At 40.5% G+C, this 9194-nt stretch overlaps 1 pseudogene; it reads right to left on the bottom strand.

Annotated features, from left to right (window-relative positions):
* Positions 1 to 7276: 7276 nt before the first annotated feature.
* LOC134390178 (large ribosomal subunit protein eL36-like) lies at positions 7277 to 7690 on the bottom strand (annotated as a pseudogene).
* Positions 7691 to 9194: the final 1504 nt, after the last annotated feature.

Here is a 9194-nt window from a genome sequence, read left to right on the forward strand (position 1 = left end):
CCTTTTCAGACTGGACACTTTCACTTAATAATATGCATTTAAATCTCCCACACATCTTTTCACTGCTTGAGAGCTCATTTCTTTTTCGTGCTGAATAATATGCCATTGTCTGGATGTACCATGGTTTATTACCCATTCACCTATTGAAGGACAACGTGGCTGCTTCCAAGCTTTGGCATTTATAAATAAAGCTGCTGTAAACATCCGTGTTCAGGTTTCTGTGTGGACGTAAGCAATCGGCTCCTTTGGGTAAATACCTAGGACTGTGATCACTGAATCATATGTTCAGAGTATGTTTAGTTTTGTAAGGAATTGCCAAATTGTCTTCCAAAGTAGCTGTACCGTTTTGCATTCCTACCAGCAAGGAATGAGGTTTCCGTTGCTCCACATCCTTGTCGATATTTGGTATTGTTGATGTTCTAAAATTTGGCTATTCTATTGGTGTGTGGTATCATCTCATTATGGTTTTACTTTGCACTTCCCTGATGACACATGAGATGTACATTTTTTCATTTGCTTTTTTGCCATCTTCCTGTCTTCTTTGGTGACGTGTCTATTAAGGGCTTGTTTGGCCCGTGTTTTAATTGAGTTGTTTGTGTTCTTATTGTTGAGTTTGAACAGTTCTTTGTAAATTTTGGATAGCAATCCTTTATCACATATGTCTTTTGCAAATATTTTCTTTCAGTCTGTGGCTTCTCTTTTTATTCTGTTGACAGTATCTTTCACAGAGCAGGAATATTTCATGTTAATGAAATCTAGCTTATCATTTCTTTCTTTTTTGGATTTTCCCTTGTTGTTGTATCTACAAAGTCATTGCCAAATGCTAGGTCATCTAGGTTTTCTCCTGTTATTTTCTAGGAGTTTCACCGTTTTGTGTTTTACATTTAACTCTGTTATCCAGTTTGGGTTCATTTCTGTGAAGGGTGTTAATGTCTGTGTCTAGGTTAATTTTTTTTTTTTTTTTTTTTTGCATGTGGATGTCCAGTTCTAGCACCATTTGTTGAAAAAAGCATGTTTTCTCCATCGTGTTGCCTTTGTTCCTTTGTCAAAAATCAGTTGACCCTATTTATGTGAGTCTATGTCTGGGCTCTCTCTGTTGTTTCATTGATCTATTTGTCTGTTCTTTTGCCAGTACCACACCGTTTTGACTGCTGTGGCTTTGTAGTAAGTCATGAAGTCAGTCTTCTTCCCCTTCAATGTTGTGCTGGCTGTTGTAGGTCTTTTGCCTCTCCATGTGATCATTAGGATCAGTTTGCCAATATCTATAAAAAAATTGCCAGGATTTTGATTGATATTGCACTGAATCTATAGATCAAGTTGGGAGAACTGCTGTCCTGACAATATTGAGTTTTCCTACCCATGAACATGGAATATCTTTCCATTTATTTAATTCTTTGATTTCTTTCATCAGAGTTTTGTAGATTTCCTCATATAGATCTTGTACATATTCTGTTGGATTTATACCTAAGTATTTAATTTTTTGGGGGGTGCTAATGTAAATGGTCTTGTATTTTTAATTAAAATTTCACTTGTGTTTATTGCTGGTATCTCCTAGTACTCTTAATATTTTTTCTTTACCCCGGATTTGAGCAATTTGATTACAATGTGCCTTAGTATAGTTTAATTCATGTTTTTGGGCTTGGGGTTAATTGAGCTTTTGGATCTGTGGTTTTATAATTTCCATCAAACTTGAAAACATTTGGGGCGTAATTTTTTCAACTATTTTTCTCTTCTTTCGCTCTCTTTCCTCTTCTCTGGGGATGCTAATTACGCATATATGAGTATTAGATGGCTTGACGTCCCACAATTCACAGATCCTTATTCATTTAAAAAAATTCTCTGTGTTTTATTTTTGGATAGTTTCTATTATTATGCTTCGAGTTCACTATTCTTTTCTTCTGCAATGTGAGATCTGCCTTTAATCCCATCCAGAGTATTTTTCATCTCTGACATTGTAGTTTTCACCTCTGGAAGTTTGATTTGGGTCTTTTTTATATCTTCCATGTCTCTCAACTTTTGTGAACAAATAGAATACTTTTATAATAACTGTTTTAATGTCTTTGACAATTCTACTATATGTGTGAGTTCCAGGTTGGTTTCAATTGATTGAGTTTTCTTTTCATTATGTGTTTTCCTACTTCTTTGCATGCTTGGCAATTTTTGATTAAATGTGAAGTATCAAAATTTTTACTTTGTTCTGTGCTACATGTTTTTGTTTTCCTATAAATGTGCTTGAGGTTTATTCTGGGACCCAGTTGAGTTATTTGATCCTTTGGGATCTTGTTTAATTTCTTAGGCAGTGTCAGAGGTGTGTGTAGTGTAAGGCTAATTTTTCCCAAGTACAGAGACCAGAGCCTTCTGTGGTCTTTACCCAATACACCATGAATTATGAAGTTTTCCAGCCTGACTGGTGGGAACAGGCACTATTCCCAGCCCTGTGTGAGTGTCAGATACTCTTCTCTCTCATCCCTTCTGGTTCTTTCCTCATGCTGATTACTACTCTGCTGAATTTTAAGAGTGACTCTCTGTATATCTCCCAGGTTTTTACTGTGTGAAGCTCTCTCCTCTCTGCTACTCTGCTGCCTCAATCTTCTTGGATACTCAGCTCTGTCTTTTAATGCAAGGAGTCCATGGGCTCTGCCTGGGTTCCTCTTCCCTGCACTGTAACCTGGAACTTCTCTTGAGGCAGTAACCTGGGACAATCATAGGACTCACCTTGTTTGTTTCTCATATTTCAGGGATTACTGCCCTTCATTGCCTGATGTTCAGCATCTTAAAAACCATTTCTTTGTACATTTTGTCTATTTTTAGTTTGTTTCAGGTGAAAGAGTAAACCTAGTCCCTGTACTCCATCTTTCTGCAAGTGGAATCCCCTATCTTGCACGGTTCTGATTCCTGTCGGTTTCTCCTCAGTGTGGGGGTCTGTGCTGGAGAGGAGGACTGGCTGTTCAGTTTTCAGAGTTCACAGACGTTCAGGCTATTCTGTCCCTTCAGGGTTTACTGTGGGCTCCTTGCCCTCCTCCACTACTATGCTGAACAAAACCTCTCCCAGTTTCAGAGTTGTTCTCACGTTATCTTGCCACACTTTCTAATGAATACCTGTTGGATACTTTGAATTTCTCCTGCTTTCAGGTCTGATTGTCTCTCTCTGCTTTTTCCAGCACAGAGCTGATAGAAAATGGGATTCTTGGGGCTGTTGGTGGTTTGTCATTTTGCACTTGTTTTGGGTATTTATGGGGATACCTTGTCACCTAGTTTTGTTGTAAATGTTGCCTGTGGGATTCTGGTTTTACAGTTTGGTTGTTCTGCCTGTTTTTATATGGGGATTTGGAGAGATTTAAAAATTATGCTGCTGATGTTTTCATTTTTCCCAAATCCCGATGAGAGCTCTTGGGATAAAATTTATGCTCATATCACATCATGCATTTATTTTGGACTGTCATTTTACTAAAAGTTTGTGGTTTTTCCTCCTAAATAATTCCAAAATTTTCAAATTCTTCACCTCCAAAAGCTGTCATTGCTGCTGACGCTTGTCTCTTTTTCTCTTTCTCTTCCTCCTCCCCCTCCGCTTCTTCCTTTTTCTTTTTCTTGGTTTCCTCCAAGAATGTGTTCCATCCAGTCACAATTTTTATTTATTTATTTTTACCTGTTTCTTAATGCTTTATTCATTTCTATCAATTTGTTCTGCCTTCTGCAGCCATTTCATCCTGCTGATGCAGCTGCTTTGAGGGTATGTGGAGAAACCAGAAAAGGATGCAGTCCCTCAATATTTGCCATGGATTAAGACATACTAAAAAATCCACTGGGATTTAAAAAGTACAGGTGTAGGAACAGTACAATAGATCACTGGAACAAAAGAAAAAACTCAGAGACAGCTGGACCTATGGGGACATACACATGGAGACTTGCTATGTGATAGCATTGGCATCACAACCCAGTGGAGAAAGCATGAACTGTTTTGTAGATGATGTTGGGAAACTGGTTCTCCATAGGGAGAAAAAGAAAAATCAATCTTAATGTATTATCATGTGCAAAGATGGACTCCAGATGGATAAATGTATTACAAAATTATGAAGAAAAAAATGAAAAAATGTAGGTCAATATTTTTGTGACTTAGGAATGAGGAAGGTCTTCTTCAAAAAGATCCCCAAAGCACAAATTAATCAACGAAATAACTCCTGTATTTATCACATCAAAATAAGAATATGTGTTAAATAGAGGACACCAAATACAAATTAAACCAGATGACATACTGGGAAAAGATAGTTGCGATGTTTAAAACCAACACCAGACTAATATCTCGATTCTATAAGGAAGTTGTAGATTTACAATAAAAAGGGAGAGAACCCAAAAGAAAGATGACCAAAGCATATGAAATGGCAATTTATAGAAGAAGAAACCAAACAGCTACATTTCATGTTAAGAGATGCTTAAACTCATGAGTTATCAGAGAAATGTAAATTAAAACTACAGTGAGACACCTCACAGGAGCACTCGGGTACTGCTGACGATCTAGCAGTGGTTACCACTCCAGAACTTGCACGATGGGCACATGAATGGAATGGCTGTCAAGGCAGAGATGGAGGCCATGTATTGGCCCAGCAGCACAGTCTCCCACTTACCAAGACTGATCTAACTACTTCTGCCTCTGAATGTCCAACTTATCAGCAACGGAGATCAAGACTAAGTCTTCGATATGGCATGATTTCTTGAGGAGACCAATTGGCCACTTGGTGCCAAGTTGATTGACTACATCAGCTCCTTTCCATTTATGTATTAGTCAGCATTCTCCAGAGAAACAGAACCAATGGGATATATATATATGTGGATATATATATATATATATGGATACATATATGGATATATATATATATGGAGATATATATATGGATATATATATATATATAAATATATGAGAATATTTATCATGGGAATTGGCTCACACAATTATGGAAGCCAAGAAGTCCCATGATCTGCCATCTGCAAGTTGAAGAGCCAGAAAAACCAGTGGTGTAATTCAGTCAAAGTCCTAAGACATGAGAACTGTGGCTGGGGAGTTGGTGGGAGCTGGAGTTAGTCCTGTAATCTGAAGGCTCAAGAACTAGGTGCTCTGATGTCCAGAGGCAGGAGAAGATGGATTTCCCAGCTCATGAAGACATATAGATGATAGATAGATAGATAGATAGATAGATAGATAGATAGATAGATAGATAGATAGATAGAGATACAGATGAGAGAGAGAGAGAGAGAATTCACTCTTCTTCAGCCTTTTTGTTCTATCCAGGCCTTGAACAAATTGAATGGTGCCCACCCAGTTTGGTAAGGGCACAAAACTTTTTTCTGTACTCAGTCTACTGATTTAAATGCTAATTTCTTTCAGAAGTGCTTTCACAGATACACCCAGAAATAATGTTTTACCAGCTATCTGGGCATCCCTTAGCCCAGTCAAGTTGCCACATAAATTTAAACATCAGACATTAGAAGAGATAATGGCTTATCCCCACAGGAATGAAAATTCCAGGTATGAGTTTTTATTTTCTGCCTATGAAGCCTCAGCGATAGCATATTTGGGGGTTATGGAATGCCTGACCCACAGGCACGGAATTTCATGTAGCACAACATTCAAGCACTACTTTACAGTGATGGAGGTGATGGAGGTGCAGGAGTGGACCCATGCCCATGGGATTTACTGGTTGTGTCATATATCACACCATTCAGAGGCAGCTTTCTGGAATGGCTTTAGAAAGGTGCAGCTGAACTGCTAGCTTGGAAGAAACATTCTAGAAGAGTGTGGTGCCATCCTTCAGGACACAATATGTGTATGTCAATTCAGAGACCTGTATGTGATGCTCTGTTCCCAATAGGAAGGATTCATGGATCCAGGAATCAAGGGGGTGTAAACAGGAGTGGCCCCACTGACCATCACTTCTTAATGACCTAATAGGGGATTTTGTGCTTCTTATCCCTGCAACTCTGAGCTCTTCAGCATTGGAGGTTCTGGTCCCAAATGAAGAAGATTCTTGCCAGGGGACACTGCAAGGGACCCACTGAATTACAAACTACTGCAGGACGTGTTGAACTCATTGTGCTCCGGACCAGCAAGGAAAAAGAGCAGTTACACTGGTAGAAGTTATTAACCCTGATCAGCAGGAGCAGGTGAGGCTGCTTTCACACAATAGCAGCAGGGAAGAATCTGTACAGAACCTGGGAGAGCGCTCTGGTGCCTCCTGGTACTCACTTCCCATTGTGACTGTGAACAGACATGTGCAGCAACCCTGAACTGAGACGGGTGTAAGTATCAAGCATTCGGGCAGTCTAGGGAGGCAAGTTGCACAACCTGCTAAGCTGTGAACACCCGATGATGTTACCTCTGAAGGTGAAGGTAATTTTCAATGGATATTGGAGGAAGGACGGGATGAGTTGCATCCCTGAGATCAACTCAAGTGACAAGCTGTAGTTCATCTTACTAACCTATTCTTTCTATTTTTCCCTCAGGAAGGAAGGCCTTTGGGAACCAACCTCTGTGGAGAGGTAGATCTGTGCAGCTCAAGGGGTGCACTGTGGTGGTTATGAGGTAGGTCCCCATGAGAGGGGCATAACTGATAAGGGCCCCAGCTGCTGCACTATGAAATACATCCCTGAGTTTCTGCCCAGACCACTCATCCCACAGGTTGCTTCCAGCCAATGACTGCATGTAGAAAGAATACTGAGATATAACAATACTGTATTGTGCACTAATGAAGAAAAAGAGAAATAAAAGAATACTGAGGAAGACCCATTGCTGGGAGACACAGGACCCCTATAATAACTGACTTTGGCTTGAGGACTCCCTGATGACTTTGCTGAACCTTCCTTACATAAGGACAGCCTTAGACAGGGCAGCCTAGGACGCTTTCCCTCAAGCTTCTCTCGGACTTGCACTGTGATCTGATCGATGTCCTGGTCTTACACAGCTCCCTTCCAATTTTTTTCTCACAAAGGCATTTCTCCTCAAAAAATCCTGGTCATCCTGGTGTCTGCTTCTTGGAGGACCTGAACTTACATAGTTTTTATGCAAGGGGTAAGGAGACAGAAGACTGAGGAATGACTATCTGGTTTCTGACTTGGGTAACTGGGTGCACGGTGATTATCAGGCACTGAGATAAGGGAGATCAGGTATCTTCATTTAAAGAGAAGACATAACCAGAGGATGTGTGTGTGTGTGTGTGTGTGTGTGTGTGTGTAACAAATAAAGGAAGGAAAGGCAGAATCCAGGTAAGGAAGACAGTTCTACCTGTTATGGATTTCCGTTGCAGATGAAGTTGCCCCTTCCCCACTGAGGTCTAGCCTCAATTCTCCAAATCTTTTGTTTTTCTATAAAAGTTTTTTTCTGCACAGAGGGATTGGCAGCTGCTTTCCTCATGGTGGCCAGGATGTTGCTCAGTTCCTCTCGTTTACTCTTGCCATGGAAGTATGTCCCCACCCTTTTCTTGTTGAACTTGAGGGCCCGTTTGTCCTTGGAGACCTTGAGCAGCTCCATGGTGTGGCGCTCCCATGGGGCAAAGCCACATGCCTCTCGGATCAGGTCCTACAGGAACTTTGTGTGCTTGGCGAGGTGCCCACAGCAGTGGCTGAGCCTCAGCTTACTCAAGATCTTGGTCACCTTATGGCCCTTGTTGGAGCCCATGGACATAGAGTAGCACAGAGCCATGGCTGCTGCTCCTCAGTGGCTGCTGTGGACCAATTCTCCAAATCCTAAGAGCCCCTCACCCATGGCTCAAGAACAGAGTCCCATGAAAACATGTGTAAGGGTATCAGAGAGAAGCTGCTTATCGTGGGGTTTCTGACTTAGTTATCTTAGGCTGCTATAACAAAATACCACGGATTGATTTTCTTAAACAACAGACATTTATTTCTCACAGTTTTGGAGGCTGGAAGTCCAAGGTCAAGGCCCCGGCAGGTTTGGGCTTTGGTGAGGGCTCTCTTCCTGCCTTGTAGACAGCCACCTTCTCACTGTGTGCTCACATAGCCTTTCTTTGGTTTGTACATGTGGACACAGAAAAATCTCTGTGTCTTCCTCTTCTTATAATAGATCTAATCTAAACTTAATTATCTCCAAAGTCCCCTCCTTTGAATCCATCACATTGGGGGTTAGGGCTTCAACATATGAATTTGGGGGAAACACAAACATTTTGCTCATTACAGTTTCTTCCAGCCATATTGGGAAGCACTTATTCCAACAGACACACAGTCTTTATAAACATCTTGTGCTATGTGGACACTTAGCATAGGTGTCCCTAAGATGTTCCCAATTCCTTACAGGGAGAACGAACTACACCCTGGCTCATAGAACTTAACAGCAAAATTCCTTCAAACGGCTCTTCACTCTCAGAAAGATGTCACTGTTTTCTGTAGGTTTCTTATAGACCCTGCTTTTCAGCCTTAGAAAGTGGTCTCTGAGACACAACTGGTTCCCTGAGAACAGTATTTCTCCTACCTGCCTGCCCTTATCCCTACCTCCTCTTTTATCTGCAAGTAAATTTTTTTTAAAAAGGGGGAGAGGGAATGACGAGTGTGAATACAGTAATTTCCAGAACAAACCCAGAAGCATATTCTTGATAGTTGTATAAGGTTTTGTGCACAGGGGCATGTTTGACTGGCATGGCTGAGTGGATAGCAGAAGCATTATTGCTAGAAACTCAAGGCTAGATCATTTTCTAGGAAACGCAGAACTATTAAAATATTGCTATAGGACAAGGGATTTTACTCTGGCACTAGCTCACTGATTTTTAGTAAAAAAATATTTTTTTCAGGATTTAATATTGATAATGTCACTCTTCAATGTTTATCAGTTCTTTTATTATTCCTCCATGGGTTCCCGTTTTATGCTATGGGCTTTTTCTCACTCTGCAGTGAAATGCATCTGTCCAGTTATCTCCTTCCCATTCATGGAAACCCAACACTCCAGTCTTTGTTCCAGCTTCAGAGCAGTGGTGAAAAGAATTTGCAATGTTGGTAAGACATTGCTCTGTGTATTGGTTTTGCCCTGTTAATAGCTGAATTCTTTAACAAGATTATCAATCCCACTTGCTTAACAAATATGTTAAAAACTGGAACTGTGGTTCCAAAGGCTCCAAAGTAAATAGGACAAGTATTGCTGGCTTGAACATTTCCTTTTGCAACAGATCTGAGTTCAAAGAATCTACAGGATTAAG

This window comes from Cynocephalus volans, chromosome 11 (assembly GCF_027409185.1).
Source record: "Cynocephalus volans isolate mCynVol1 chromosome 11, mCynVol1.pri, whole genome shotgun sequence".
Classification (NCBI taxonomy): domain Eukaryota; kingdom Metazoa; phylum Chordata; class Mammalia; order Dermoptera; family Cynocephalidae; genus Cynocephalus; species Cynocephalus volans.